We start from the raw sequence: 4,375 nt of genomic DNA, 5'->3' as shown, positions 1-4,375 counted from the left end.
GCGCCGCACTGTCGGGGGGGGGGGGGGGCAGTACTGAGGGAGCGCCGCACTGTCGGAGGGGCAGTACTGAGGGAGCGCCGCACTGTCGGAGGGGCAGTACTGAGGGAGCGCCGCACTGTCGGAGGGGCAGTACTGAGGGAGCGCCGCACTGTCGGAGGGGCAGTACTGAGGGAGCGCCGCACTGTCGGAGGGGCAGTACTGAGGGAGCGCTGCACTGTCGGAGGAGCAGTGCTGAGGGAGCACCGCACTGTCGGAGGGGCAGTACTGAGGGAGTGCCGCACTGTCGGAGGGGCAGTACTGAGGGAGCGCCGCACTGTCGGAGGGGCAGTACTGAGGGAGCGCCGCACTGTCGGAGGAGCAGTACTGAGGGAGCGCTGCACTGTCGAAGGAGCAGTACTGAGGGAGCGCTGCACTGTCGGAGGAGCAGTACTGAGGGAGTGCCGCACTGTTGGAGGTGCCGTTTTTCAGATGAGACGTTAAACCGAGGCCCCGTCTGCTCTCTCTTGGGTGGATGTAAAAGATTCCATGGCCACTATTTCGAAGAAGAGCAGGGGAGTTCTCCCCGGTGTCCTGGGCCAATATTTATCCCTCAACTAACATCAATAAAACCGATGATCTGGTCATCATCACATTGCTGTTTGTGGGAGCTTGCTGTGCGCGAATTGGCTGCTGTGTTTCCTAGTGCTGCAGAAATACAAATATTTTCTCTACGACTCAAAACTTTTTTTGCTCGTGATTCCACAGCATGGGGACGAACCACTTTCTGTTTCTTCCTCACTCTGAATTAAGTATTTTTTATAGATATATGTGCTGTAAAATAACCTAATTCCTACAGCACAGTATCATGTCAAAAGCTCTCAGAGCCTCGCGCATGAATTCTTTCTGAAGTGCAAAATACAACAAGCAGAGTCCGACTGACCAGCATTTAGTGTCTTTTTTGTGGTGTGGGCCGGAGGGGGTTGGTGGTGGGAATTCACAGTGGCCAGGACACCGGGAGAACTCCCTGCTCTTCTTTGAATAGTCCTGTGGGATCTTTAACCTCTCCTCGAACCCCAGAACAGGCAGTCGGCACTCCAAGTTTAACATCACGACTGAAGCACGGCATCTCTGACTGAGCAGCACTCCCTCAGTGCTGCACTGGAGTGTCGGCCTGGATTATGTCTTCAGAGTGGAGCTCGAACTCAAATTCACAAACTGATCACCGAGGAGTGAGAGTGCCACAAACTGAGCCAAACCGACACCAACACTTCAAAAACACATTTCAGTACATTTGGTGATGATTCTGGAGGTAGAGTTACAGGATGATATTGTACAAACCACTTGCCTGTAAAAATAATAGAATAAAATATGATTTATCACACGCTTTTGTGTCACTTCAGGTTCTGTGCGACTCATAAAGCTAGGCTGACACTCCAGTGTAGTACTGAGGGAGTGCTGCACTGTCGGAGGAGCAGTACTGAGGGAGCGCTGCAGTGTCGGAGGTGCCGTTTTTCGGATGAGACATTAAACCGAGGCCATGTCTGCTCTCTCTCAGGTGGACGTAAAAGATCCCACGGCCACTGTTTCGAAGAAGTGCAGGGGAGTTCTCCCTGGTGTCCTGAGCCAATATTTATCCCTCAACCAACATAACAAAAACAGATTATCCGGTCATTATCACATTGCGGTTTGTGGGAGCTTGCTGTGCGCAAATTGGTTGCCGCGTTTCCTACATTACAACAGTGACCACACTTCAAAAAGTACTTCATTGGCTGTAAAGCGCTTTGGGACGTCCGGTGGTCGTGAAAGGCGCTATAGAAATGCAAGTCTTTTTCATATTTAACAACTGCAGCAGATATTTATTTATCTGATTTTATTAACTGAGCCTATAGATAATGCACCTCTGGTCATTTAATCACTTACGGGATAAATATTGCCCTGGGACAGAGGTACAGAGACAAGCAGTGAAGATTATTCCATCAGTCAAGAGAAGCTAGATATGTACATGAGGGATAAAGGAATAGAAGGATAAGCTGATTGGTTCAGAAGTTAGTAAATAGAGTTGGAGGAGGTTCATGTGGAACATAAACTCTGGCATAGGACCATATGGCCTGTTGCTGTGCGGTAAATGCTGTGTAATTCTGTGTAAATTATTTTATGAGGAATGGCTCATGATGTTGAGCTTGTTTACTTTGTGGAAAAAAGAGAGTTTAAGGAAAGTTCACTGACGCTTTCCAAAATTGAAGCAGGTAAACAATTCTCACTGTGCTGAATGGTTCAATTGTCAAGGGAAATAAGTTAAAAAAATAAGCAAGTTAGGAGTAAGATGGGAGGGTCGGGGGGGGGGGGGGAACTTTTATGCACAAGGGGTTTAAGACTTATCACGGAATAAGGTACTGGGGAAGGCCAGTGAAGCAGACAGAATGGTCGGCTGAGACTTTTTCTCAAGGTGCTGCACCCGAGGAGTCCAGAATCCATGGAACTGAATCTCAGCAAGGAGTCATTGTCCTAAAGGGCGGGGAGAAACCTGGCCAAAAAAAGACAGTTTAGCAGGCGTCAGCTTCCTTACTCCAGCAGAGGTTGGTGCCACAGAGCAGCCCCATTGATTGCAGCGCAGTACTGAGAAGATTCAACCTGATCTCAATCAATTAGATAGAAATAATGAATGGGCAATTTCAACAGAAACTTCCTACGGGTTTTGTCTCCAACTAAATGCAATTGTATTGCTGTGTGCAATTTGGCTGCAGCGTTTCCTACATTACAACACTTCAAAAAGTACTTCGTTGGCTGCAAAGCGCTTTGGGACGTCCTGTAGTTGTGAAAGAAAAAGAAAGACTTGCATTTCTATAGCACCTTTCACGTCCATCGGATGACCCAAAGCGCTTTACAGTCAATGATTTACTTTTTGAAGTAGCCAATTTGCGCGCAGCAAGCTCCCACAAACAGCAATGCGATAATAACTAGCTCATCTGTTTTAGTGATGTTGGTTGAGGGATAAATATTGGCCCCAGGACACTGGGGAGAACTCCCCTGCTCTTCTTCGAAATAGTGCCCGTGGGATCTTTTACGTCCGGCTGAGAGAGCAGACGGGGCCTCGGTTTAACGTCTCATCTGAAAGACGGCACCTCCGACAGTGCGACACTCCCTCAGCACTGCACTGGGAGTGTCAGCCTGGATTTTTGTGCTCAAGTCCCTGGAGTGGGATTTGAACCCACAACCTTCTGACTCAGAGGCCAGAGTGCGACCCACAGCTTGCACATTTGGTCGTGAAAGGCGCTATACAAATGCAAGTCTTTTTCTTTATCATAAAAGTCACAATGGTGGATATAGATTGTGCAAGCTATGTTTAATCATTGGGCAAGTCCTGATTCATTCAAATGCAGCCCATCCTGTCCCATGTACAGAAGTGCCAGTGCTCAGCTCCTTTGATTGACAGCGCCTCTCTCCGTATATGGGCATTCCACTGACGTCATCATCCCGCGACAAGCTCGGGCCCGTCGGTGGTCACCGGGGCAACGGGAGAGAAGATGGCGGCGAGGGTGAGAGAGGCTTGGGGCAGAGCGGGGATAGAGGGCAGACCGGGGGGAGGAGGAGGGCAGAGCGGGGACCGGGGGTGGGTGAGGGGGCAGAGCGGGGACAGGGGGGGGCAGAGCGGGGACCGGTGAGGGGGGCAGAGCGGGGACCGGGGGGGAAAAGAAGGGGGGCAGAGCGGGGGCGGGGGGGAAAAGAAGGGGGGCAGAGCGGGGGCGGGGGGAAAAGAAGGGGGGCAGAGCGGGGGCGGGGGGGAAAAGAAGGGGGGCAGAGCGGGGGCGGGGGGGGAAAAGAAGGGGGGCAGAGCGGGGGCGGGGGGGAAAAGAAGGGGGGCAGAGCGGGGGCGGGGGCGGAAAGAAGGGGGGCAGGGTGGGGGGGGGCAGAGCGGGGGCGGGGGCGGAAAGAGGGGGGCAGGGCGGGGGGGGGAAGAAGGGGGGCAGAGCGGGGGCGGGGGTGGAAAGAAGGGGGGGCAGAGCGGGGGCGGGGGGGAAAAGAAGGGGGGCAGAGCGGGGGCGGGGGGGAAAAGCAAGGGGGGCAGAGCGGGGGCGGGGGGGGAAAAAGCAGGGGGGCAGAGCGGGGGCGGGGGGGAAAAGCAGGGGGGGGCAGAGCGGGGGCGGGGGGAAAAGCAGGGGGGCAGAGCGGGGGCGGGGGGGGAAAAAAGGGGGGGAGAGCGGGGGGGGGGAAAGAAGGGGGGAGAGCGGGGGGGGGGGAAAGAAGGGGGGCAGAGCGGGACCGGGGGGGGGGAAAGAAGGGGGGGGGGAAAGAAGGGGGGGGGGGGGGAAAGAAGGGGGCAGAGTGGGGACCGGGGCGGGGGGAAAGAAGGGGGCAGAGTGGGGACCAGGGGGGGGAAAGAAGGGGGGGCGGGCGG

The sequence above is a fragment of the Somniosus microcephalus genome, chromosome 32, assembly GCF_052327205.1.
Source record: "Somniosus microcephalus isolate GS21.2 chromosome 32, FLI_Smic_1.0, whole genome shotgun sequence".
NCBI lineage: Eukaryota > Metazoa > Chordata > Chondrichthyes > Squaliformes > Somniosidae > Somniosus > Somniosus microcephalus.
Note: the sequence above shows the minus strand (reverse complement) of the source record.